Consider the following 27,914-nt stretch of genomic DNA (forward strand, 5'->3'; position numbering starts at 1 on the left):
GGCATGGCTTTTTTTGGTTAACTGAACTGTCTCCAAAAAAGCACTAGATTTGGGAACACCTAAACCTCGGCCTGGCAAATTCACCTGTGTTGGTGCTCTAGGGAACACTTTCCTGCCTTGTGTCTCTGGCAACCCCACTGCCTCTAGCTGACTGTTGTGGTGCTGTGGATCCCTCCCACTGTGCATTGCTATCCTCACTCTGCATGTCACCTTCCAGGTTGGGTCAGTGACTTCATTGTCCACCACCTCGTCTTCCAATTCCCACACCCTGGTCCTCCTCCTGACTTGCTGACTTAACAACATCACTTGTTGACAATTGTGTCTCATCATCATCCTACTCTTGTGACAGTAATTGCATTTTCCCACTGTTGCCTTCTTGTGTCTGTGGCTGCTCAAATATGCTGATGCAATCTCCTCATGTCCCACATAAAATGGGCAGGGTGAGAGGCCAGAATCTATGAATAGAAATGTGAACAGCTCTTCGGGTGTCCAAGTGAGGGATCACTTGTCTTCGGGCACTTGGCATGGTGAGAGGAAGGAAGATTATGTGGTCCAGAATCACGGCTACTGAGACTGGACCATGTGGAAGACAGGGTGGTGAGGGCAAAGTGACTAGAAGCATCTGCTCTCCATCCAACAACCTTTTCATACTGGTCTGGCTTCAAGAGTGGTGTTCCGCACCCCCTACAAAAAGGGACAGAAAGCTAGGTCAACATAATGTGTGTGTTTGTTGCGCTCTCGTAGCAGGCACAGTTTCACCTTGCCCATGGCCTCAGCCTCTGTGCTCACCATCAGTGTCACATGCAGTTTCCCATCCCTTTCAAACCAAAAAAGTCTGGAATTTTTGCTTAAATGCACAACTGGAGCAGTGTAAATTCCGTATAATATTTCACTGCTGAAAAAAATTTGAAGTATTACTATCGCAGGAAAATTGGCCCACCTCAGATGGACTTTTTATACTGCAGTATCAATTGTTGTGAACTCTATTTTTGGGCTCCCTCTAGTGGTCACAAGCGGTACTGTGTAGTGTTGTCTTTCTGCAGGCTGCAGCATCAGCTGGTTCGTTATCCTTGGTTGGTTTCCTATTTAGCCCACCTGGAGACTCAGTTCCTTGCCTGCTATCAATGTATTCAGTGCTCTTCAGATTCCTTGTGTCTACCTTGCTCCCAGTCTCTCCAAGACAAGCTAAGTTTTTGTTTGATCATTTTTTGATTATCAGCGTTCATTATGTTTTTAGTCCAGCTCGCTAAAATGTGATTTCCTCGCTTGCTGGTTGCTCTAGGGGACTGAGTTTCTCCCCCCACACCGTTAGTTGGTGTGGGGGTTCTTGAAATCTCAGAGTGGATATTTTGTAAGGGTTTTTTACTGACCGCATAGGATTTTTAGGCACGTTCACCGGCTACTTCTAGTGTGTTTGGATAGGTTCAGATTTGCGGTCAGTCCAGTTTGCCACCTCCCTGGAGCTTGTCCTATGTTTGTTACTTAGCTGGAGTAATTTGTGATCCTCAACCACTAAGGATCATAACAGTATAGCAGGCCAAAAAGTGTTTAATGCATCGCAGAAGTGGGATAAAAAGAAGACCTGAGTACTTTTTTTTTTTTTTTCCCTCCCGCTTTTCCTTTGCTGCAGTCTGTTTAGCTTCTTTCATCCCCTTGAACTCTGGGTGGTTTTGAGCTCAGCTGCAGACATGAATGTTCAGACTCTGACTTCTAGTGTGGATCATCTTACTGCACGGTGCAAAGTATTCAGGATTTTGTTATTCATAGCCCTATGTCAGAACCAAAGATACCCATTCCTGAGTTGTTTTCTGGAGATAGATCTAGGTTTCTAAATTTTAAGAATAATTGTAAGTTATTTCTATCTCTGAGACCTCGTTCCTCTGGTGATTCCGCTCAGCAAGTTAAAATTGTTATCTCCTTGTTGCGTGGCGACCCTCAAGATTGGGCTTTCTCTCTGGCGCCAGGAGATCCTGCATTGCTTAATGTAGATGCATTTTTTCTGGCTCTTGGACTGCTTTATGAGGAGCCTAATCTTGAGAATCAGGCAGAAAAAGTGTTGCTGGCTATCTCTCAAGGTCAGGATGAAGCAGAGGTGTATTGTCAAAAATTTCGGAAATGGTCGGTGCTTACTCAATGGAATGAGTGTGCCCTGGCTGCAAATTTCAGAGAAGGTCTTTCTGATGCCGTTAAGAATGTTATGGTGGAGTTTCCCACCCCTACAAGTCTGAGTGATTCTATGGCTTTAGCCATTCAGGTTGATCGGCGTTTGCGGGAGCGCAAATCTGCTCATCCTTTGGCGGTATTTTCTGGACAGAGACCTGAGTCTATGCAATGTGACTGAACTCTGACCAGAATTGAGCGACAAAGTCATAGACGTCAAAATGGGTTGTGCTTTTACTGTGGTGATTCTACTCATGTTATCTCAGCATGCTCTAAATGCTTAAAAAAAAAATCACTAAACCTGTCACCATTGGTACTATACAGCCTAAATTTATTTTGTCTGTTACTTTGATTTGTTCTTTGTCGTCCTACCCGGTTATGGCTTTTGTGGATTCGGGTGCTGCCCTGAATCTGATGGATTTGTCGTTTGCCAGGCGCTGTGGTTTTGTCCTGGAGCCTTTGGAATTTCCTATTCCTCTGAGGGGAATTGATGCTACGCCATTGGCTGAGAATAAGCCTCAGTATTGGATGCAAATGACCATGTGCATGACTCCCGTACATCAGGAGGTGATTCGCTTTCTTGTTCTGCATAATTTGCATGATGTTGTCGTTTTGGGTCTGCCATGGCTGCAAGCTCATAATCCAGTTTTAGATTGGAAAGCTATGTCTGTGTCGAGTTGGGGTTGTCAGGGAATTCATGGTGATACTCCGTTGGTGTCTGACTTCCAGGATGTATTTGATGAGCCCAGGTCCAGTGCCCTGCCCCCTCATAGGGATTGTGACTGTGCTATAAATTTAATTCCTGGTAGTAAATTCCCTAAGGGACGACTTTTTAATTTGTCTATACCAGAGCATGCCGCGATGCGGAGTTATATAAAGGAGTCTTTGGAGAAGGGACATATTCGCCCATCCTCTTCCCCTCTTGGTGCAGGATTTTTTTTTGTGGCCAAGAAGGACGGTTCTTTGAGACCTTGTAAAGATTATCGTCTTCTGAATAAAATTACAGTCAAATTTCAGTATCCTTTGCCACTATTGTCTGATTTGTTTGCTCGTATTAAGGGTGCCAGTTGGTTCACCAAGATAGATCTCCGTGGTGCGTATAACCTTGTGCGCATTAAGCAGGGAGATGAATGGAAAACAGCATTTAATACGCCCGAAGGCCATTTTGAGTACTTAGTGATGCCTTTTGGACTCTCTAATGCTCCTTCTGTGTTTCAGTCCTTCATGCATGACATCTTCCGAGAATATCTGGATAAATTTATGATTGTTTATCTGGATGACATTTTGGTCTTTTCTGATGATTGGGAGTCCCATGTGAAGCAGGTCAGGATGGTGTTTCAGGTCCTGCATGCTAATGCTTTATTTGTGAAGGGCTCAAAATGCCTCTTCGGAGTACAGAAGGTCTCCTTTTTGGGTTTTATTTTTTCTCCTTCTACTGTGGAGATGGACCCAGTCAAGGTCCAGGCTATTCATGACTGGACTCGGCCCACGTCTGTTAAGAGTCTTCAGAAGTTCTTGGGTTTTGCTAATTTTTACCGTCGTTTCATCGCTAACTTTTCTAGCGTGGTTAAACCTTTGACGGATTTGACCAAGAAGGGTTCTGATGTGACTAATTGGTCTCCTGCGGCCGTGGAGGCCTTTCGGGAGCTGAAGCACCGGTTTTCTTCAGCTCCAGTCTTATGTCAGCCAGATGTCTCTCTCCCCTTCCAGGTCGAGGTTGATGCTTCTGAGATTGGAGCAGGGGCTGTTTTGTCGCAGAGAAGCTCTGATGGCTCTGTGATGAAGCCATTTGCTTTCTTTTCAAGAAAGTTTTCGCCTGCCGAGCGGAATTATGATGTTGGTAATCGGGAGTTGTTGGCTATGAAGTGGGCATTTGAGGAGTGGCGACATTGGCTCGAAGGAGCTAAACATCGTGTGGTGGTCTTGACGGATCACAAAAATCTGATTTACCTTGAATCTGCCAAGCGCCTGAATCCTAGACAGGCTTGTTGGTCGTTGTTTTTCTCCCGTTTCAACTTCGTGGTCTCATACCTGCCCGGTTCGAAGAACGTGAAAGCTGATGCACTTTCTAGGAGTTTTGTGCCTGACTCTCCGGGAGTTTCTGAGCCGGCTGGTATTCTCGGAGAGGGAGTTATTTTGTCTGCCATTTCCCCAGATTTGCGACGAGTGCTGCAGAAATTTCAGGCGGATAGACCTGACCGTTGTCCATCAGAGAGACTGTTTGTCCCGGATAGATGGACCAGCAGAGTTATTTCCGAGGTTCATTCTTCGGTGTTGGCGGATAATCCTGGGATTTTTGGTACCAGAGATTTGGTGGCTAGGTCCTTCTGGTGGCCTTCCTTGTCGCGGGATGTGCGTTCCTTTGTGCAGTCTTGTGGGATTTGTGCTCGGGCTAAGCCTTGCTGTTCTCGTGCCAGCGGTTTGCTTTTGCCTTTGCCTGTTCTGAAAAGGCCTTGGACGCACATTTCCATGGATTTTATTTCGGATCTTCCAGTATCTCAGAAAATGTCTGTCATCTGGGTGGTGTGTGATCGTTTTTCCAAGATGGTCCATTTGGTGCCCTTGCCTAAGTTGCCTTCTTCCTCCGATTTGGTTCCTCTATTTTTTCAGAATGTGGTTCGCTTGCACGGCATTCCTGAAAATATTGTGTCTGATAGAGGATTATTATTATTATTATTATTTATTCTTATAGCGCCATTTATTCCATGGCGCTTTACAAGTGAGGAGGGGTATACATAATAACAAGTACAATAATCTTGAACAATACAAGTCATAACTGGTACAGTAGGAGAGAGGACCCTGCCCGCGAAGGCTCACAATCTACAAGGGATGGGTGAGAATACAGTTGGTGAGGATCCCAGTTTGTGTCCAGGTTTTGGTGGACTTTTTGTGCTAAGATGGGCATTGATTTGTCTTTTTCATCGGCCTTCCATCCTCAGACTAATGGCCAAACCGAGCGAACTAATCAGACGTTGGAAACTTATTTGAGATGTTTTGTTTCTGCTGATCAGGATGATTGGGTGACTTTTTTTGCCTTTGGCCGAGTTTGCCCTTAATAATCGGGCTAGTTCTGCTACTTTGGTTTCGCCTTTTTTCTGCAATTCTGGTTTCCATCCTCGTTTTTCCTCGGGTCAGGTTGAGCCTTCTGACTGTCCTGGGGTGGATTCTGTGGTGGATAGGTTGCAGCAGATTTGGAACCATGTGGTGGACAATTTGAGGTTGTCACAGGAGAAGGCTCAGCGCTTTGCCAACAGCCGCCGCGGTGTGGGTCCCCGACTTCGTGTTGGGGATTTGGTGTGGCTGTCTTCTCGGTATGTTCCTATGAAGGTCTCCTCTCCTAAATTCAAGCCTCGCTTCATCGGTCCTTATAAGATCTTGGAAATCCTTAACCCGGTGTCTTTTCATTTGGATCTCCCAGCATCGTTTGCCATTCATAATGTGTTCCATAGGTCTTTGTTGCGGAGGTATGTGGTACCTGTGGTTCCTTCTGTTGAGCCTCCTGCTCCGGTGCTGGTCGAGGGCGAATTGGAGTACGTGGTGGAGAAGATTTTGGATTCTCGTATCTCTAGACGGAGGCTGCAGTATTTGGTTAAGTGGAAGGGCTATGGTCAGGAGGATAATTCCTGGGTTGTCGCCTCTGATGTTCATGCGGCCGATTTGGTTCGTGCCTTCCACGCGGCTCATCCTGATCGCCCTGGGGGTCTTGATGAGGGTTCGGTGACCCCTTCTCAAGGGGGGGGTACTGTTGTGAACTCTATTTTTGGGCTCCCTCTAGTGGTCACAAGCGGTACTGTGTAGTGTTGTCTTTCTGCAGGTTGCAGCATCAGCTGGTTCGTTATCCTTGGTTGGTTTCCTATTTAGCCCACCTGGAGACTCAGTTCCTTGCCTGCTATCAATGTATTCAGTGCTCTTCAGATTCCTTGTGTCTACCTTGCTCCCAGTCTCTCCAAGACAAGCTAAGTTTTTGTTTGATCATTTTTTGATTATCAGCGTTCATTATGTTTTTAGTCCAGCTCGCTAAAATGTGATTTCCTCGCTTGCTGGTTGCTCTAGGGGACTGAGTTTGCCCCCCCCCCCACACCGTTAGTTGGTGTGGGGGTTCTTGAAATCTCAGAGTGGATATTTTGTAAGGGTTTTTTACTGACCGCATAGATTCCCTTTTCTATTTTCTGCTATCTAGTATTAGTGGGCCTCATTTGCTGAATCTGCTTTCACCCCTGTGTATGTGCCTTCCTCTTACCTCACCGTTATTATTTGTTGGGGGCTTCTATATCTTTGGGGATTATTTCTCTGGAGGCAAGAGAGGTCTTTCCTTCTCTCTAGGGGTAGTTAGTTCCTCAGGCTGGCTCGAGACGTCTAGGATTTTTAGGCACGTTCACCGGCTACTTCTAGTGTGTTTGGATAGGTTCAGATTTGCGGTCAGTCCAGTTTGCCGCCTCCCTAGAGCTTGTCCTATGTTTGTTACTTAGCTGGAGTAATTTGTGATCCTCAACCACTAAGGATCATAACAATCAATATAGCGATGCTATTTCTAACCAAACAAGTCTGACATTTTTGTTTTGATGCACAACTGGAGCAGTATAAATGCTGTATAATATTTCACTGCTGAAAAAACTTACTATTGCAGTAAAATTTGCCCACTTCAGCTGGACTTGTTACACTGCATGAGCAATATAGCTGTCACGATTCATTTTTGGATTCATGGCAGCTCTGTTTCCACTATAATTTAAAAGTAGCTTTTTTCCTTTCGGGCCAGCAAGGATTAATGTCAGTTTCCCTTCCTGACAGCTACTTTGTTGCTAGTCAGCTGATGTGGGTGACTGTCGGTGATAGAGTAATCTGGTAGCAGTAGTGAGTCCGCTATATTCGTGGATTTCATGAGTCCTCTGCTGTGTGGTGCTTTGCAGCAGAGACAGTTGTTAAATATAAGTTCCCCTCTCTCTCTTCTGTCTTGTGTTTTGTCACTCTCCCTGTGTTGTTCATCATCTGCAGTGGTGAGGTCGGCTTCCTTGCCGGACAGTGCACTAGCCAGGGATTAGTGAGGTGATAATCAGGGACCAGGCTTGTGACGGCGGCGGGGGAAAGGACTTGCTTAGGGCATTAGGGGACTTTAGGGACAGGCTCAGGTTGGAGTTCAGGAGGTGCCTCCATCCCTCGTTCCCTACGGGTAGAGCCTTCCTCACCCCATTCTATCCCATTGTAGGTATAAGTTGTGTCATCCTCTGGACTTTACCTTGTCAGCTGTGACAATAGCGATGCTATTGATAACCAAAAAAGTCTGGCTGTATGCATTTGACGCACAACTGCCGCAGTTAAAATGGTGTATAATACTTCCCTGCTTAGAACAATTTGCAAGATTAAGAGCAAAAATAATATTATCCCTAAGAAGGGCTTTTGGTATGAGTTTCAGCAGAATGGAAGTAAGTGCAATTAACACTATCCTGTCCTACACTATCCCTTGAGCAAGTGCTGCTAACAGCAGTATGAATATTGATAATTAGCACTAATAAGGGCAGTTGTTGCAGTTGAAAGAAATGTAACTGTTGTGTAATCCCTGCTTATGCGCAGCTAAAATTCTCTCCCTAATTCACCAGCACCTCTCCATGATCTGCCTGTTTCCGGGTTACAATGTGACGAGCATAGTGTCACGGGTCTTATATAGACCTGATAATGTTATGCGGCTAGTCAGTCACAGTAATGCCACAGCCAAGATTGCTATAGCATTACAGTGACTGGCAGGCAATCCCAGCAAGTTTATTGGCTGTCTAAAAACTGCAAAACATATGGGGCAGGGACTTGAGCTTCCGCTCAAGCATTAAAAAAAATACTCGCCGAGTAACCAACATCTCGAGCACACTGATGCTCGAGCGAGTATCGAGCAATCTTTACACTGGCTACCCATCCACTCCAGAATCCAGTACAAAACTACTACCCTCATCCACAAAGCACTCCATGGCTCAGCACCACCTTACATCTCCTCTCTGGTCTCAGTCTACCACCCTACCCGTGCCCTCCGCTCCGCTAATGACCTCATGTTAGCATCCTCAATAATCAGAACCTCCCACTCCCGTCTCCAAGACTTTACACGTGCTGCGCCGATTCTTTGGAATGCATTACCTAGGTTAATACGATTAATCCCCAATCCCCACAGTTTTAAGCGTGCCCTAAAAACGCATTTGTTCAGACTGGCCTACCGCCTCAACGCATTAACCTAACTATCCCTGTGTGGCCTATTAGAGAAAAAAACAAACAAAAAAAAACATTATCAGGTTCCTCGCATCATGTTCTCATACACTTTATGCAGTTAATAGCTCTGTGTCTGTACTGCTACATACTTAGGCTGATAACTGGTTCATGCAGCTTTACATGAACACCCGAGCCTTACACTATGGCTGGTCCCAATAACTAAAGCAATTGTTACCATCCACCTCTCGTGTCTCCCCTTTTCCTCATAGTTTGTAAGCTTGCGAGCAGGGCCCTCATTCCTCCTGGTATCTATTTTGAACTGTGATTTCTGTTGTGCTGTAATGTCTATTGTTTGTACAAATCCCCTCTATAAGTTGTAAAGCGCTGCGGAATATGTTGGCGCTACATAAATAAAAATTATTATTATTATTATTATTAATGACGAGCACGCTCGCTCATCACTAATCACAGCACAGCTTTAACCCGGCTAAAATTGTTGAAGCGGCTCCTGTTCTTTTAAAAAACGACCCTTCGGATACGACCTTTTGCTTGAACTAGGAGGAGGAAAATTCCGTCTGGAGACATCAATCCAAGCTAAACTAGGATGTTTGGGACTTTGTACCTGCCTGTCCACAGTTTGCTAGTAATAATAAGTCCTCCAGGAACAAGCCTGATGAAAAGTCTGCACCTTTACTTTTACTTAGAGAAGTCATTGGTGGTCTGGCACAAGAAGGAAGGGTGTAAGGAGGGGGGTTACTGTCACGCCTGCATCTCACACACTTTCTCAGTGCTGCCCTACTCACTGTTTCCCCAGCATCAGACCATATTTCTGAGCTGCCTTGTGCTCACTGCCAGCTCTGCTTCTAGAGTCTCCACCTAGCTATAGGGAGGCAGCGTCCTGCAAGGTTTGCCTTCCCTAGCCTATCCCTAGGCAGCAGCAGGTTTATTAGACAGCTCCTGCTACCACTCCTTGCCTGATCATTAGTTCCCAGTTGCTTTTCTTTGGATCCTGTGGGTGCATGTTTGTTCTGTCTCTCCTGCTATTGACCCTGATATTTAGTGTTTATCCTGAACTCTCAGCTTTGGACCTCGGCTACGTATACTGAATCTGTGCTGCCTGCCCTTACCACAGATTGTCAGACCACATCTTTGCCACTGTCCTCTTGTGCCTCGTATCCATGTCTCTGACCCTCCAGTCAGCTTCTGTATACCTGGGGACTTCCTTGGTGTGATACTTGGTGTCTACTGGTAGCCCAGCCTATCCTCGCCATCAGTTACTCTAGTGAAGACCCGGTAGACACTTAGTCACGCCCCTCAAGGGGCATTACAAAGGATCCCTTTAAAGCTTATTTACAGTTTGAGCACAAAAATTGTAATACAGACATATAACACAAGATGGCAGTAAAACTGTATTGGTCCCAAGAGGAAAAATGAAGAGGAAGGCAATTTTCAGTGTGCATAAAAAAATATTTAGAATTGAGAGTCCTCAGTGGTTGATACATTTTAATGGCTAACTGAAAAGATGGTAACAAATTGCAAGCTTTCGAGACTACATACGTCTCTTCATCAGGCAAAGACTAAAACAAATTCTGAAGAATCACATATTTATGCACAACATAGTATAGAAAAAAAAAAAAAAGGGAGAGGGGAAAAAACCATGGATAAGCCAGGTGACATGAAGCAGAATTACCATGGGTGATAAACAGTTACGTCCATAAATATTGGGCCAATTCTTAGATAAGGATTGTTTTAGGGTACTGTCACACAGTGCCATTTTGATCGCTACGACGGTACGATTCGTGACGTTCTAGCGATATCGTTACGATATCGCAGTGTCTGACACGCAGCAATGATCAGGGATCCTGCTGAGAATCGTACGTCGTAGCAGATCGTTTGGAACTTTCTTTCGTCGCTTGATCACCCGCTGACACACAACGATCCAGCGATGTGTTCGCTTGTAACCAGGGTAAACATCGGGTAACTAAGCGCAGGGCCGCGCTTAGTAACCCGATGTTTACCGTGGTTACCAGCGTAAACGTAAAAAAAACAAACAGTACATACTTACATTCCGGTGTCTGTCCTCCGGCGTCTCAGCTTCTCTGCACTGTGAGCGCCGGCCAGCCAGAAAGCGAGCACAGCGGTGACGTCTGACGTCACCGCTGTGCTTTCCGGCCGCTGTGCTTACACAGTGGAGAGAAGCTGAGACGCCGGGGGACAGACACCGGAATGTAAGTATGTACTGTTTGTTTTTTTTACGTTTACGCTGGTAACCAGGGTAAACATCGGGTTACTAAGCGCGGCCCTGCGCTTAGTAACCCGATGTTTACCCTGGTTACCCGGGGACTTCGGCATCGCTCCAGCGCCGTGATTGCAACGTGTGACCGCAGTCTACGACGCTGGAGCGATAATCATACGATCGCTGCGACGTCACGGATCGTGCCGTCGTAGCGATCAAAATGGCACTGTGTGACAGTACCCTTATTGTCCTGTGATTAGGATCTCTGTTGTGATGACCCCACATGGTCTGATGGGCAAGTTCCTTAGTTGTAGTTAGTTGATGTAAAAATACATAAATCCGTGTGACACATTCATTCCTGCATTTAGAGTGTCAAAGGTCGTCATCAGTTTATATTCCCAGACTCTCCTGTCTTTCTGCAATTTGAAGTTACCCTTTAATACAAGTAATTTCATGTCCATAATGTCATGATTTGGGAGACAGAAATGTATTGCCACAGGTATATCCATTCTTTTTTCTCTTATTGTATGGCGATGAGAGTTCATCCTTGTTCTCAGTTTCTGCCCTGTCTCCCCTACATACAGACCCCCAGTTGGACATTTAGTACAAATAATTAGGTACACCACATTAGAAGTGACGCAGCTAAATGTACTTGGTATCTTGTAGTCCTGATGTGAATTGGGGATCTTTATCTTGTCCGTGGTCATTATAAATGGACAGGTTTTACATTTTTTCTGGTTGCAAGGAAAGGTACCTGCAGCTGTTGGAGAGGACAGAGAGCTCTTGACAATGATGCTTCTTAGATTTGGGGGCTGCCTAAAACACAGTAGTGGGGGTCTGGAAAAATTGCTTGTAATCGGGCATCTTTTTGCAGTAAAGGTTGTAATTTCCGTGCAGCTCCCCTTAGCGCCTCCAGATTTGGATTGTAGGTAACTACTGGAGTGTACCCGGTTATTTTCTTCTTTAGTTTTGTAATGTAGCAGGTGATTCCTTGATATTCTGGTGGCTCTTGTGATCTGATTTTCAATTGTTCTTGGATGGTAGCCCTGATTCAAAAAGGTCTTTCTGAGGCGACCAAGGTGTTCATCTCTATCCATTGGGTTGGAACATATACGATTGTATCTGATGGCTTGGCTGTAGACAATGGAGTTTTTTATGTGTTTTGGATGGAAACTGTCCCATTTAAGGTATGTTGGACGGTCGATTGGCTTCTGATACAGTGATGTCTCTATTTTATTGTTCTGCAGCTTAATGATGGTGTCCAGAAAGTTAATTTCAGTGCAGGAGTAGTTGAGTGTCAAGTTGATGGTGGGATGAAATTGATTAAACTGTTCATGGAACGTCTTTAGCTGTGGCTCAGACTCCGTCCAGATGATTAAAATGTCATCAATGTAGCGGTAGTACGCCAGAGGCCTGATGGGACATGAGGACAAAAAGTCGCTTTCAAGCTTGGCCATGAAAAGATTTGCATACTGTGGGGCCATTTTACTTCCCATTGCTGTGCCAGTCTCCTGTAGATAGATCTTCTTGTCAAACTCAAAGTAATTGTGGGTGAGGATTAATTTTATAAGTTTCACCACAGAATTTGCATCAGTCCCTGTGTTTTCCAGGAAGAGTTTGCAGGCATTTAATCCATCCTGGTGTGGGATATTGGAGTACAGATTCCACATCCATGGTGGCCAGGATGGTTCCTTCTGGTAGAGGACCTATTGCTGATAGTTTATTCAATAGGTCAGTTGTGTCCTGAATGAAGCTGGGTGTATCCTTTACCAGGGGTTTAAGAACACCCTCTACCCATCCAGATACCTGCTCAGTAAGGGTGCCCACACATGAAATAATTGGTCTTCCTGGGTTTCCAGATTTGTGGATTTTGGGAAGCATGTAGAATGTCCCTGTTCTTGGACTTTCTGGTATCAGGTCATTGGCTCTTATGGATACGTCGGGCAGACAAGATACTAACTTGTTTAGTTCCTTGTAATAGTCCTGTGTAGGATCCGACTCCAACTTTTTGTAGTAGCGTGTGTCCATAAGTTGTCTGTTTGCTTCCCTCCCTCATATAGTCTGATGTGTTCATCATGACTATTGCACCACCCTTGTCAGCAGGTTTGATGATGATTTCTTTGTTGGTTTTCAGAGACTGTATGGCCTTTCTCTCCTGGGCACTGATGTTGGCTGCTTGTGTCCTGTTAATGTCTATGATGGTGGATTTTATCAAATGTCTGAAGGAGTCTATATAGTTATCCAAATGAGGGTTGCGTCCCGGTGGAGGTGTCCAGTCTGACCTCTTCTTTGTTGTTAGGATCCCTTTTCCTTCAGTCCAGGTGGGTTCTGAATCTTCTGTATCATTGAAATATTCCCTCAGACGCAGTCTCCTGAAAAAATGTTCCATATCACTGCAGAGTTCAGTTTTATCCAAGGCCTTAGTAGGACAAAATGAGAGTCCTCTGGAAAGCACGGACAGATCCACTTTGTTGGGTTTATAATCTGAGAGATTAATGACACAGTTATTTGTGCCTGGAATGGAGTGGTTGTCCAAGTTGTCAGGTTTAGGCTTTGTTTTGTATCTGTTTGCATAGAGTCCTGAATTGAGGCGCAATCTGTGCAGTTTCTTTTCCTTGTTATGAATTAGATGGGTCCGTAGTTTGTTGTAATATTGTTGTAATTTTTGCTCTGTGTCTTCTGTAAGTGTTTTCCTCAGAGATTCAAACTGCCCTTGGACTTTACTCTTTATGCTGTAGCAGACATGCAAAAGATGATTCCTTAATCTCTCAGAGGTCCTGTGACACAGGTTCTGTGCATAATGGGTGTTGTAGGTATGAAGAATTGGGTTTTGTAATCCAGAGTCCTTTGGGAATTAGATTCTCCTTTTTGCATGTAGATAGGAAAAAAATGTCGCTGTCCATTTGTGCACGTTTCTTCAGAAGTGGTTTTAGTTCCATAAAGATGCGGTACATTCTGGTATCCTCCATTTTGATGTGCATAAAACAGATTAGGACAAGGAGCTTTTTGAATTTAGAGAATGAAGCTAAAATATGAAATGGGAATTTGTAATGCAATTATTACTAAAGCTGCATTCAAACAATATTAAATATTCTTGGATCCTGAGTATGTAAAATGCTTTTATTTTCGCATATAATCTTAGATATGAGGTATAAAATCTGTCCTGATAACTAACACAAAGCCCAAGAACTTTAATGACTTCATAATAATATCCTTCCTTATCCCAAATTCTATAATTGGTCTTAGAAGTGAAAATTGCTCTGCTATGATTGTGATTAAATATGCTGGCCAATTAAATCCTGTTCCAGATATGGTATGTTATATCAGATGTGCTCAAGGGCCACAAGGTCATATTGAACAAATCTCAAGAGCCAACAAAATAAATTAAAGGATAATTACATGAATACAGCGCTAGAACAATCATCAGTACATAAAAATATCACCAGAACCACCACCAGTAAATAAATACATGACCAAAACCACCGTCAGTACCTGGATAGATCATGCATATAGCACCAAAACCACCATCAGTATATAAAGCTATCACCAGAACCATCAGTACATAAATGCAGCACCAATCTGTTGGCCCACATGGAAACCTGGATTCAGGATTCTGACACTGTCTCTCCTGCTGCCATTTCCCTTGGTGGCTTACAATTCTCACATTCCCCGAGACCCACAAACAGACATGGTGGTGGAGTCGGCATACTGCTGTCCCCACAATGCAGTTTCCAGGTCACCCCCCCAGCTCCATCACTCTCATTCCCTTCTTTTGAGGTCCACACCAGCAGGCTCTTTCGTCCCCTCTCCCTCAGAGTAGTGGTCATATACCGGCCCCCAAGCTCACCCACCCACTTTCTGGACCATTTCTCTGCCAGGTTGCCGCACTTCATGTCCTCAGAACTACCAACCCTTATCCTGGGAGACTTCAACATCCCCATTAACAGCCTCACTTCCACATCGGCATCCCAGCTTCTATCACTAACCACTTCTCTAGGCCTCTCACAGCTCTCAACCTCTGAAACACACAAAGACAGTAACACCCTTAACCTGGTCTTTGTCCGGCTCTGTTCAATCTCCTACCTAGATAACTCACTGCATCCCCTCTCTGACCACAACATTCTCTCCTTCACACTCACAATTCCTCCCCCACCCCTGCAGACTCCTACCTACCACACATTCAGAAATCTACATGCTATTATCCCTCACACACTTTCAGATTCCCTACACTCATCATTGTCCCCAATCTCCTCTTTTTCCTGTCCTGATCTGGCTGTATATCACTTCAATGACACTTTTAGAAGCACCCTTGACCAAGTAGCTCCCCTCACCCTCAAAACCTCCAAACACAGAGTAAAACAGCCCTGGCTCACATCACAAACCCGATTTCTCCAGCGATGCTCTAGGTGTGCTGAACGCTTATGGAGGAAAACTCGCACACCAGAAGACTTCATACACTACAAATTTATGATAGAAACCTATAATTCTGCCCGTTACCTCGTCAAACAGACCTACTTCACCACTCTGATCTTCTCACTATCCAACAACCCCAAGAAACTTTTTGACACCTTTCTGTTGTGAACTGTGTTTCTGGGCTCCCTCTGGTGGTCACTAACGGTATTGTGTTAGGCATGTCTTGTTGCAGGCCTGAGCTCCAGCTGTGTCGTTAAGCAGCGGGTGTTCCCTATTTAAGTCTCCTCCGGACTCAGTCTCTTGCCTGGCATCGTTGTATCCAGACCTATATGGTCTCCTCCGGATTCCTTTCAGTCTGTCTCATGCAAGAAAAGCTAAGTCCGTTTTGTATAATTTGGATCGTTTGCATTTTTCAGTGTCTTTGTCCAGCTTGCTTAATATTTGATTTTCTGGCTCGCTGGAAGCTCTAGGGGGCTGATATTCTCCCTCCGCACCGTCAGTCGGTGTGGGGGTTCTTGAATGTTCAGCATGGATGTTTTTGTAGGGTTTTCTGCTGACCGCATAGTCCACTATCTATTTTCTGTCTATCTAGACTAGTGGGCCTCACTTTGCTGAATCTAGTTCATCTCTACGTTTGTGTTTTCCTCTTGCCTCACCGTTATTATTTGTTGGGGGCTTTCTATATCTTTGGGGTTCAATTTCTCTGGAGGCAAGTGAGGTCTTATTTTCCCTCTAGGGGTAATCAGTTCTCCGGCTGGCTCGAGACGTCTAGAACCAACGTAGGCACGTTCACCGGCTGCTTCTAGTTGTGTGTGTTAGGATCAGGTATACGGTTAGCCCAGTTTCCACCTCCCTAGAGCAGTATTTATGTTTTTGCTATCTTGCCGGAATATCAGAGATCGAAAGAAAATGTTTATTGCATCACAGAAGCGGGATTAAAAAGAAGTTCTGAGTTTTTTTTTTTGTTTTTTTTTGTTGCTGCAGTTTGCCTAGCTTCTTCCATCCCCTTTTTCTCTGAGTGGCTGGAACTCTGCTGCAGATATGAATGTCCAGACTCTGACTTCTAGTGTGGATCAGCCTGCTGCTAGGGTGCAAAGCATTCAGGATTTTGTTATCCATAGCCCTATGTCTGAACCAAAAATACCTATTCCTGAGCCGTTTTTTGGAGATAGATCTAAGTTCCTGAATTTTAGGAATAATTGCAAATTGTTTCTGTCTCTGAAACCTCGTTTCTCTGGTGATTCCGCTCAGCAAGTTAAGATTGTTATTTCCTTCTTGCGCGGCGACCCTCAAGATTGGGCCTTCTCTCTGGCGCCAGGAGATCCTGCATTGGTGAATGTTGATGCGTTTTTCCTGGCACTTGGTTTGCTTTATGAGGAGCCTAATCTTGAAAATCAGGCTGAAAAGATGTTGCTGGCTATCTCTCAGGGTCAGGACGAAGCTGAGGTATATTGTCAAAAATTTTGGAAATGGTCCGTGCTTACTCAATGGAATGAGTGTGCACTGGCCGCAAATTTCAGAAATGGTCTTTCTGAAGCCATTAAAGATGTGATGGTATCCCTACAGGTCTGAATGATTCAATGGCTTTGGCCATTCAAATTGATCGACGTTTGCGGGAGCACAAATCTGTTAATCCTTCGGCGGTGCTGTCTGAACGGTCACCTGATTCTATGCAATGTGACAGAATTCTGACCAGAGTCGAGCGACAAAATCATAGACGTCAAAATGGGTTGTGTTTCTACTGTGGTGATTCAACACATGTTATCTCAGCATGCTCTAAACGCTTAAAAAAAATTGTTAATCCTGTCGCCATTGGTACTTTTCAGCCTAAGTTTATTTTGTCTGTGACTTTAATTTGTTCATTATCTTCTTACTCAGTTATGGCTTTTGTGGATTCTGGTGCTGCTTTAATGCTACGTTCACATTTGCGTTGTGCGCCGCAGCGTCGGCGCCGCAACGCACAACGCAAACAAAAACGCAGCAAAACGCATGCACAACGCTGCGTTTTGCGCCGCATGCGTCCTTTTTTTCATTGATTTTGGACGCAGCAAAAATGGAACTTGCTGCGTCCTCTGCGCCCAGACGCGGGCGCCGCAGGGACGCATGCGGCGCAAAACGCAAGTGCGACGCATGTCCATGCGCCCCCATGTTAAATATAGGGGTGCATGACGCATGCGGCAACGCTGCGGCGCCCGACGCTGCGGCGCACACCGCAAATGTGAACGTAGGGTAAGTCTGATGGATTTGTCGTTTGCCAAGCGCTGCAGTTTTGTCCTGAAGCCTTTGGAAAATCCTATTCCTCTTAGAGGAATTGATTCTACGCCATTGGCGGAGAATAAACCTCAGTATTGGACGCAGGTGACCATGTGCATGGCTCCTGTACATCAGGAGGTAATTCGTTTTCTGGTGCTGCGTAAAATGCATGGTGTTGTCGTTTTGGGTCTGCCATGGTTACAGGCCCATAATCCAGTTTTAGATTGGAAAGCTATGACTGTGTCTAGTTGGGGGTGTCAGGGGATTCATGGCGATTCTCCATTGGTGTCTATTGCTTCTTCTACTCCTTCTGAGATCCCTGAGTTTTTGTCAGACTTTCAGGATGTATTTAATGAGGCCAGGTCCAGTGCCCTTCCTCCTCATAGGGACTGTGATTGTGCTATAGATTTGATTCCTGGTAGTAAGTTTCCTAAGGGACGACTCTTTAAATTATCTGTGCCAGAGCATGCCGCGATGCGGAGTTATATAAAGGAGTCTTTGGAGAAGGGACATATTCGCCCATCCTCTTCTCCTCTTGGTGCAGGATTCTTTTTTGTGGGCAAGAAAGACGGGTCTTTGAGACCTTGTATAGATTATCGTCTTCTGAATAAGATCACGGTTAAATTTCAGTATCCTTTGCCATTGTTGTCTGATTTGTTTGCTCGGATTAAGGGATCCAGTTGATTCACCAAGATAGATCTTCGTGGTGTGTATAACCTTGTGCGCATAAAGCAGGGAGATGAATGGAAAACGGCATTTAATACGCCCGAGGGTCATTTTGAGTACCTGGTGATGCCTTTTGGATTATCGAATGCCCCTTCTGTGTTTCAGTCCTTCATGCATGACATCTTCCGGAAATATCTGGATAAATTTATGATTATTTATCTGGATGATATTTTGGTTTTTTCTGATGATTGGGAGTCCCATGTGAACCAGGTCAGGATGGTGTTTCAGGTTCTGCGGGAGAATGCTCTATTTGTGAAGGGCTCAAAATGTATCTTTGGGGTACAGAAGGTTTCTTTTTGGGGTTTTATTTTTTCCCCTTCTACTGTGGAGATGGACCCAGTCAAGGTCCGTGCCATTCATGACTGGACTCAGCCCACGTCTGTTAAGAGCCTGCAGAAGTTCTTGGGCTTTGCTAATTTTTACCGTCGTTTTATCGCTAATTTTTCCAGCGTGGTTAAACCTTTGACGGATATGACCAAGAAGGGTTCTGATGTTGCTAATTGGTCTCCTGCGGCCGTGGAGGCCTTTCGGGAGCTGAAGCGTCGGTTTACTTCAGCGCCAGTCTTGTGCCAGCCGGATGTCTCTCTTCCCTTCCAGGTTGAAGTTGATGCTTCTGAGATTGGTGCAGGGGCTGTTTTGTCGCAAAAAAGTTCTGGTGGCTCCGTGATGAAGCCATGCGCCTTCTTTTCAAGAAAATTTTCGCCTGCTGAGTGGAACTATGATGTTGGTAATCGGGAGTTGTTGGCTATGAAGTGGGCATTTGAGGAGTGGCGACATTGGCTCGAGGGAGCTAGACATCGTGTGGTGGTCTTGACTGATCATGAAAATCTGATTTACCTCGAGTCTGCCAAGCGCCTGAATCCTAGACAGGCTCGTTGGTCGTTGTTTTTCTCCCGTTTTGACTTTGTGGTCTCGTGCCTGCCTGGTTCGAAGAACGTGAAGGCTGATGCACTTTCTAGGAGTTTTGTGCCTGACTCTCCGGGAGTCTCGGAGCCGGCTGGTATTCTCAGAGAGGGAGTGATTTTGTCTGCCATTTCCCCAGATTTGCGACGAGTGCTGCAGAAATTTCAGGCTGATAGGCCTGATCGTTGCCCACCAGAGAGACTGTTTGTCCCTGACAGATGGACCAGCAGAGTTATTTCTGAGGTTCATTCTTCAGTGTTGGCGGGACATCCTGGGATTTTCGGTACCAGAGATTTGGTGGCTAGGTCCTTTTGGTGGCCTTCCTTGTCGCGGGATGTGCGTTCTTTTGTGCAGTCCTGTGGGATTTGTGCTCGGGTTAAGCCTTGCTGTTCTCGTGCCAGCGGGTCGCTTTTGCCCTTGCCTATCCCGAAGAGGCCTTGGACGCACATTTCCATGGATTTCATTTCGGATCTTCCGGTATCTCGGAAGATGTCTGTCATCTGGGTGGTGTGCGATCATTTTTCTAAAATGGTCCATTTGGTGCCCTTGCCTAAGTTGCCTTCCTCCTCTGATTTGGCCCCTTTGTTCTTTCAGAATGTGGTTCGTTTGCACGGCATCCCTGAGAATATTGTGTCTGACAGAGGATCCCAGTTTGTGTCCAGATTCTGGCGATCCTTTTGTGCTAAGATGGGTATTGATTTGTCTTTTTCGTCAGCTTTTCATCCTCAGACTAATGGCCAGACCGAGCGAACTAATCAGACGTTGGAGACTTATTTGAGATGTTTTGTTTCTGCTGATCAGGACGACTGGGTTACCTTTTTGCCACTGGCCGAGTTTGCCCTTAATAATCGGGCTAGTTCTGCCACTTTGGTTTCACCCTTTTTCTGCAACTCTGGTTTTCATCCTCGTTTCTCCTCGGGCCAGGTTGAACCTTCTGACTGTCCTGGGGTTGATTCTGTGGTGGATAGGTTGCAGCGGATTTGGAACCATGTGGTGGACAATTTGAAATTGTCACAAGACAAGGCCCAGCGTTTTGCCAACCGCCGCCGCGGTGTGGGTCCCCGACTTCGTGTTGGGGATTTGGTTTGGTTGTCTTCTCGGCATGTTCCTTTGAAAGTCTCCTCTCCTAAGTTCAAGCCTCGCTTTATCGGTCCTTATAAGATTTTGGAAATCCTTAACCCGGTGTCTTTTCGCTTGGACCTTCCAGCGTCATTTGCTATTCATAATGTGTTCCATAGGTCCTTGTTGCGGCGGTACGTGGTGCCTATGGTTCCTGCTGTTGAGCCTCCTGCCCCGGTTTTGGTTGAGGGCGAGTTGGAGTACGTGGTGGAGAAGATTCTGGATTCTCGTATCTCTAGACGGAAACTCCAGTATTTAGTTAAGTGGAAAGGCTATGGTCAGGAGGATAATTCCTGGGTTGTCGCCTCTGATGTTCATGCGGCTGATTTGGTTCATGCCTTTCACGCTGCTCATCCTGATCGCCCTGGGGGTCTTGGTGAGGGTTCGGTGACCCCTCCTCAAGGGGGGGGTACTGTTGTGAACTGTGTTTCTGGGCTCCCTCTGGTGGTCACTAACGGTATTGTGTTAGGCATGTCTTGTTGCAGGCCTGAGCTCCAGCTGTGTCGTTAAGCAGCGGGTGTTCCCTATTTAAGTCTCCTCCGGACTCAGTCTCTTGCCTGGCATCGTTGTATCCAGACCTATATGGTCTCCTCCGGATTCCTTTCAGTCTGTCTCATGCAAGAAAAGCTAAGTCCGTTTTGTATAATTTGGATCGTTTGCATTTTTCAGTGTCTTTGTCCAGCTTGCTTAATATTTGATTTTCTGGCTCGCTGGAAGCTCTAGGGGGCTGATATTCTCCCTCCGCACCGTCAGTCGGTGTGGGGGTTCTTGAATGTTCAGCATGGATGTTTTTGTAGGGTTTTCTGCTGACCGCATAGTCCACTATCTATTTTCTGTCTATCTAGACTAGTGGGCCTCACTTTGCTGAATCTAGTTCATCTCTACGTTTGTGTTTTCCTCTTGCCTCACCGTTATTATTTGTTGGGGGCTTTCTATATCTTTGGGGTTCAATTTCTCTGGAGGCAAGTGAGGTCTTATTTTCCCTCTAGGGGTAGTCAGTTCTCCGGCTGGCTCGAGACGTCTAGAACCAACGTAGGCACGTTCACCGGCTGCTTCTAGTTGTGTGTGTTAGGATCAGGTATGCGGTTAGCCCAGTTTCCACCTCCCTAGAGCAGTATTTATGTTTTTGCTATCTTGCCGGAATATCAGAGATCGAAAGAAAATGTTTATTGCATCGCAGAAGCGGGATTAAAAAGAAGTTCTGAGTTTTTTTTTTTTGTTTTTTTTTGTTGCTGCAGTTTGCCTAGCTTCTTCCATCCCCTTTTTCTCTGAGTGGCTGGAACTCTGCTGCAGATATGAATGTCCAGACTCTGACTTCTAGTGTGGATCAGCCTGCTGCTAGGGTGCAAAGCATTCAGGATTTTGTTATCCATAGCCCTATGTCTGAACCAAAAATACCTATTCCTGAGCCGTTTTTTGGAGATAGATCTAAGTTCCTGAATTTTAGGAATAATTGCAAATTGTTTCTGTCTCTGAAACCTCGTTTCTCTGGTGATTCCGCTCAGCAAGTTAAGATTGTTATTTCCTTCTTGCGCGGCGACCCTCAAGATTGGGCCTTCTCTCTGGCGCCAGGAGATCCTGCATTGGTGAATGTTGATGCGTTTTTCCTGGCACTTGGTTTGCTTTATGAGGAGCCTAATCTTGAAAATCAGGCTGAAAAGATGTTGCTGGCTATCCCTCAGGGTCAGGACGAAGCTGAGGTATATTGTCAAAAATTTTGGAAATGGTCCGTGCTTACTCAATGGAATGAGTGTGCACTGGCCGCAAATTTCAGAAATGGTCTTTCTGAAGCCATTAAAGATGTGATGGTGGGGTTTCCTATCCCTACAGGTCTGAATGATTCAATGGCTCTGGCCATTCAAATTGATCGACGTTTGCGGGAGCACAAATCTGTTAATCCTTCGGCGGTGCTGTCTGAACGGTCACCTGATTCTATGCAATGTGACAGAATTCTGACCAGAGTCGAGCGACAAAATCATAGACGTCAAAATGGGTTGTGTTTCTACTGTGGTGATTCAACACATGTTATCTCAGCATGCTCTAAACGCTTAAAAAAAATTGTTAATCCTGTCGCCATTGGTACTTTTCAGCCTAAGTTTATTTTGTCTGTGACTTTAATTTGTTCATTATCTTCTTACTCAGTTATGGCTTTTGTGGATTCTGGTGCTGCTTTAATGCTACGTTCACATTTGCGTTGTGCGCCGCAGCGTCGGCGCCGCAACGCACAACGCAAACAAAAACGCAGCAAAACGCATGCACAACGCTGCGTTTTGCGCCGCATGCGTCCTTTTTTTCATTGATTTTGGACGCAGCAAAAATGGAACTTGCTGCGTCCTCTGCGCCCAGACGCGGGCGCCGCAGGGACGCATGCGGCGCAAAACGCAAGTGCGACGCATGTCCATGCGCCCCCATGTTAAATATAGGGGTGCATGACGCATGCGGCAACGCTGCGGCGCCCGACGCTGCGGCGCACACCGCAAATGTGAACGTAGGGTAAGTCTGATGGATTTGTCGTTTGCCAAGCGCTGCAGTTTTGTCCTGAAGCCTTTGGAAAATCCTATTCCTCTTAGAGGAATTGATTCTACGCCATTGGCGGAGAATAAACCTCAGTATTGGACGCAGGTGACCATGTGCATGGCTCCTGTACATCAGGAGGTAATTCGTTTTCTGGTGCTGCGTAAAATGCATGGTGTTGTCGTTTTGGGTCTGCCATGGTTACAGGCCCATAATCCAGTTTTAGATTGGAAAGCTATGACTGTGTCTAGTTGGGGGTGTCAGGGGATTCATGGCGATTCTCCATTGGTGTCTATTGCTTCTTCTACTCCTTCTGAGATCCCTGAGTTTTTGTCAGACTTTCAGGATGTATTTAATGAGGCCAGGTCCAGTGCCCTTCCTCCTCATAGGGACTGTGATTGTGCTATAGATTTGATTCCTGGTAGTAAGTTTCCTAAGGGACGACTCTTTAAATTATCTGTGCCAGAGCATGCCGCGATGCGGAGTTATATAAAGGAGTCTTTGGAGAAGGGACATATTCGCCCATCCTCTTCTCCTCTTGGTGCAGGATTCTTTTTTGTGGGCAAGAAAGACGGGTCTTTGAGACCTTGTATAGATTATCGTCTTCTGAATAAGATCACGGTTAAATTTCAGTATCCTTTGCCATTGTTGTCTGATTTGTTTGCTCGGATTAAGGGATCCAGTTGATTCACCAAGATAGATCTTCGTGGTGTGTATAACCTTGTGCGCATAAAGCAGGGAGATGAATGGAAAACGGCATTTAATACGCCCGAGGGTCATTTTGAGTACCTGGTGATGCCTTTTGGATTATCGAATGCCCCTTCTGTGTTTCAGTCCTTCATGCATGACATCTTCCGGAAATATCTGGATAAATTTATGATTATTTATCTGGATGATATTTTGGTTTTTTCTGATGATTGGGAGTCCCATGTGAACCAGGTCAGGATGGTGTTTCAGGTTCTGCGGGAGAATGCTCTATTTGTGAAGGGCTCAAAATGTATCTTTGGGGTACAGAAGGTTTCTTTTTGGGGTTTTATTTTTTCCCCTTCTACTGTGGAGATGGACCCAGTCAAGGTCCGTGCCATTCATGACTGGACTCAGCCCACGTCTGTTAAGAGCCTGCAGAAGTTCTTGGGCTTTGCTAATTTTTACCGTCGTTTTATCGCTAATTTTTCCAGCGTGGTTAAACCTTTGACGGATATGACCAAGAAGGGTTCTGATGTTGCTAATTGGTCTCCTGCGGCCGTGGAGGCCTTTCGGGAGCTGAAGCGTCGGTTTACTTCAGCGCCAGTCTTGTGCCAGCCGGATGTCTCTCTTCCCTTCCAGGTTGAAGTTGATGCTTCTGAGATTGGTGCAGGGGCTGTTTTGTCGCAAAAAAGTTCTGGTGGCTCCGTGATGAAGCCATGCGCCTTCTTTTCAAGAAAATTTTCGCCTGCTGAGTGGAACTATGATGTTGGTAATCGGGAGTTGTTGGCTATGAAGTGGGCATTTGAGGAGTGGCGACATTGGCTCGAGGGAGCTAGACATCGTGTGGTGGTCTTGACTGATCATGAAAATCTGATTTACCTCGAGTCTGCCAAGCGCCTGAATCCTAGACAGGCTCGTTGGTCGTTGTTTTTCTCCCGTTTTGACTTTGTGGTCTCGTGCCTGCCTGGTTCGAAGAACGTGAAGGCTGATGCACTTTCTAGGAGTTTTGTGCCTGACTCTCCGGGAGTCTCGGAGCCGGCTGGTATTCTCAGAGAGGGAGTGATTTTGTCTGCCATTTCCCCAGATTTGCGACGAGTGCTGCAGAAATTTCAGGCTGATAGGCCTGATCGTTGCCCACCAGAGAGACTGTTTGTCCCTGACAGATGGACCAGCAGAGTTATTTCTGAGGTTCATTCTTCAGTGTTGGCGGGACATCCTGGGATTTTCGGTACCAGAGATTTGGTGGCTAGGTCCTTTTGGTGGCCTTCCTTGTCGCGGGATGTGCGTTCTTTTGTGCAGTCCTGTGGGATTTGTGCTCGGGTTAAGCCTTGCTGTTCTCGTGCCAGCGGGTCGCTTTTGCCCTTGCCTATCCCGAAGAGGCCTTGGACGCACATTTCCATGGATTTCATTTCGGATCTTCCGGTATCTCGGAAGATGTCTGTCATCTGGGTGGTGTGCGATCATTTTTCTAAAATGGTCCATTTGGTGCCCTTGCCTAAGTTGCCTTCCTCCTCTGATTTGGCCCCTTTGTTCTTTCAGAATGTGGTTCGTTTGCACGGCATCCCTGAGAATATTGTGTCTGACAGAGGATCCCAGTTTGTGTCCAGATTCTGGCGATCCTTTTGTGCTAAGATGGGTATTGATTTGTCTTTTTCGTCAGCTTTTCATCCTCAGACTAATGGCCAGACCGAGCGAACTAATCAGACGTTGGAGACTTATTTGAGATGTTTTGTTTCTGCTGATCAGGACGACTGGGTTACCTTTTTGCCACTGGCCGAGTTTGCCCTTAATAATCGGGCTAGTTCTGCCACTTTGGTTTCACCCTTTTTCTGCAACTCTGGTTTTCATCCTCGTTTCTCCTCGGGCCAGGTTGAACCTTCTGACTGTCCTGGGGTTGATTCTGTGGTGGATAGGTTGCAGCGGATTTGGAACCATGTGGTGGACAATTTGAAATTGTCACAAGACAAGGCCCAGCGTTTTGCCAACCGCCGCCGCGGTGTGGGTCCCCGACTTCGTGTTGGGGATTTGGTTTGGTTGTCTTCTCGGCATGTTCCTTTGAAAGTCTCCTCTCCTAAGTTCAAGCCTCGCTTTATCGGTCCTTATAAGATTTTGGAAATCCTTAACCCGGTGTCTTTTCGCTTGGACCTTCCAGCGTCATTTGCTATTCATAATGTGTTCCATAGGTCCTTGTTGCGGCGGTACGTGGTGCCTATGGTTCCTGCTGTTGAGCCTCCTGCCCCGGTTTTGGTTGAGGGCGAGTTGGAGTACGTGGTGGAGAAGATTCTGGATTCTCGTATCTCTAGACGGAAACTCCAGTATTTAGTTAAGTGGAAAGGCTATGGTCAGGAGGATAATTCCTGGGTTGTCGCCTCTGATGTTCATGCGGCTGATTTGGTTCATGCCTTTCACGCTGCTCATCCTGATCGCCCTGGGGGTCTTGGTGAGGGTTCGGTGACCCCTCCTCAAGGGGGGGGTACTGTTGTGAACTGTGTTTCTGGGCTCCCTCTGGTGGTCACTAACGGTATTGTGTTAGGCATGTCTTGTTGCAGGCCTGAGCTCCAGCTGTGTCGTTAAGCAGCGGGTGTTCCCTATTTAAGTCTCCTCCGGACTCAGTCTCTTGCCTGGCATCGTTGTATCCAGACCTATATGGTCTCCTCCGGATTCCTTTCAGTCTGTCTCATGCAAGAAAAGCTAAGTCCGTTTTGTATAATTTGGATCGTTTGCATTTTTCAGTGTCTTTGTCCAGCTTGCTTAATATTTGATTTTCTGGCTCGCTGGAAGCTCTAGGGGGCTGATATTCTCCCTCCGCACCGTCAGTCGGTGTGGGGGTTCTTGAATGTTCAGCATGGATGTTTTTGTAGGGTTTTCTGCTGACCGCATAGTCCACTATCTATTTTCTGTCTATCTAGACTAGTGGGCCTCACTTTGCTGAATCTAGTTCATCTCTACGTTTGTGTTTTCCTCTTGCCTCACCGTTATTATTTGTTGGGGGCTTTCTATATCTTTGGGGTTCAATTTCTCTGGAGGCAAGTGAGGTCTTATTTTCCCTCTAGGGGTAGTCAGTTCTCCGGCTGGCTCGAGACGTCTAGAACCAACGTAGGCACGTTCACCGGCTGCTTCTAGTTGTGTGTGTTAGGATCAGGTATGCGGTTAGCCCAGTTTCCACCTCCCTAGAGCAGTATTTATGTTTTTGCTATCTTGCCGGAATATCAGAGATCGAAAGAAAATGTTTATTGCATCGCAGAAGCGGGATTAAAAAGAAGTTCTGAGTTTTTTTTTTTTGTTTTTTTTTGTTGCTGCAGTTTGCCTAGCTTCTTCCATCCCCTTTTTCTCTGAGTGGCTGGAACTCTGCTGCAGATATGAATGTCCAGACTCTGACTTCTAGTGTGGATCAGCCTGCTGCTAGGGTGCAAAGCATTCAGGATTTTGTTATCCATAGCCCTATGTCTGAACCAAAAATACCTATTCCTGAGCCGTTTTTTGGAGATAGATCTAAGTTCCTGAATTTTAGGAATAATTGCAAATTGTTTCTGTCTCTGAAACCTCGTTTCTCTGGTGATTCCGCTCAGCAAGTTAAGATTGTTATTTCCTTCTTGCGCGGCGACCCTCAAGATTGGGCCTTCTCTCTGGCGCAAGGAGATCCTGCATTGGTGAATGTTGATGCGTTTTTCCTGGCACTTGGTTTGCTTTATGAGGAGCCTAATCTTGAAAATCAGGCTGAAAAGATGTTGCTGGCTATCCCTCAGGGTCAGGACGAAGCTGAGGTATATTGTCAAAAATTTTGGAAATGGTCCGTGCTTACTCAATGGAATGAGTGTGCACTGGCCGCAAATTTCAGAAATGGTCTTTCTGAAGCCATTAAAGATGTGATGGTGGGGTTTCCTATCCCTACAGGTCTGAATGATTCAATGGCTCTGGCCATTCAAATTGATCGACGTTTGCGGGAGCACAAATCTGTTAATCCTTCGGCGGTGCTGTCTGAACGGTCACCTGATTCTATGCAATGTGACAGAATTCTGACCAGAGTCGAGCGACAAAATCATAGACGTCAAAATGGGTTGTGTTTCTACTGTGGTGATTCAACACATGTTATCTCAGCATGCGCTAAACGCTTAAAAAAAATTGTTAATCCTGTCGCCATTGGTACTTTTCAGCCTAAGTTTATTTTGTCTGTGACTTTAATTTGTTCATTATCTTCTTACTCAGTTATGGCTTTTGTGGATTCTGGTGCTGCTTTAATGCTACGTTCACATTTGCGTTGTGCGCCGCAGCGTCGGCGCCGCAACGCACAACGCAAACAAAAACGCAGCAAAACGCATGCACAACGCTGCGTTTTGCGCCGCATGCGTCCTTTTTTTCATTGATTTTGGACGCAGCAAAAATGGAACTTGCTGCGTCCTCTGCGCCCAGACGCGGGCGCCGCAGGGACGCATGCGGCGCAAAACGCAAGTGCGACGCATGTCCATGCGCCCCCATGTTAAATATAGGGGTGCATGACGCATGCGGCAACGCTGCGGCGCCCGACGCTGCGGCGCACACCGCAAATGTGAACGTAGGGTAAGTCTGATGGATTTGTCGTTTGCCAAGCGCTGCAGTTTTGTCCTGAAGCCTTTGGAAAATCCTATTCCTCTTAGAGGAATTGATTCTACGCCATTGGCGGAGAATAAACCTCAGTATTGGACGCAGGTGACCATGTGCATGGCTCCTGTACATCAGG

This window comes from Ranitomeya variabilis, chromosome 4, assembly GCF_051348905.1.
Source record: "Ranitomeya variabilis isolate aRanVar5 chromosome 4, aRanVar5.hap1, whole genome shotgun sequence".
NCBI lineage: Eukaryota > Metazoa > Chordata > Amphibia > Anura > Dendrobatidae > Ranitomeya > Ranitomeya variabilis.